We start from the raw sequence: 756 nt of genomic DNA, 5'->3' as shown, positions 1-756 counted from the left end.
GCCTCGGGAACTGGAACCCCAGCCCTCGGCCCCCAGGAGAAAGGGCGGCCCCACTGCAAGGGCCAGGCCGGCCGGTGGGGGCTGACCAGTGACAGGACTGAGGCAATGGGGCTGATTTCTGTTCCCAGTACCGACTCCTGATGACCCAACTCCAGGGCACCCCCAACACTCTCAGCAGAGAGCCACACCCAGGGTCCCCACACTGCTGGCTTGTGACATCTTATCACTGGCTTGATTTGGCAATGCCACTTTCTCCACAGAGACCCAAATCAAAGAACCACCTCAATGAGAATGACGAGCTTAAGTAAGCCATTGGCAAGCCCTGGGCATCCCAGGGACAGAAGCCCTGTATCTTGGCTTCTGGCAAGTGGGTCACCCCTGTACTAACAGCTGTCCAGATGCCGGGGGTGGGGAAGGGGCATTAACTGATGTCTTCATTCAGCAGAATGTTGATTATACACCCAGTGGGTCTAGACTCAGAGACACACTTCCTGCCCTCCTGGAGCAGGGATAGGAACAGTGTGGGTGGGGGGAACAGCAGGGGAACAAGGGGTGACAACGCAGAGCAGGAGGTGGCAGCAGGGAGGGGTTCTTTTAGAGGAAGGTGGTCAGGAACAAGCAGCTTTGGAACACAGAGCTGAAGGAAGTGACAGAGGGGCCATGGAGACATCCAGGGGAAGAATGTTCAGACAGACGGCACTGTGAAGGCTGTTGCAGGCAGCATGGCTGAAGAGAGCCGTGCCGGTGAGGGGCGGC

This window comes from Bison bison, unplaced genomic scaffold, assembly GCF_000754665.1.
Source record: "Bison bison bison isolate TAMUID 2011002044 unplaced genomic scaffold, Bison_UMD1.0 scf7180017853474, whole genome shotgun sequence".
In the NCBI taxonomy this organism is placed as follows: domain Eukaryota; kingdom Metazoa; phylum Chordata; class Mammalia; order Artiodactyla; family Bovidae; genus Bison; species Bison bison.
This window is presented reverse-complemented; position numbering follows the sequence as displayed.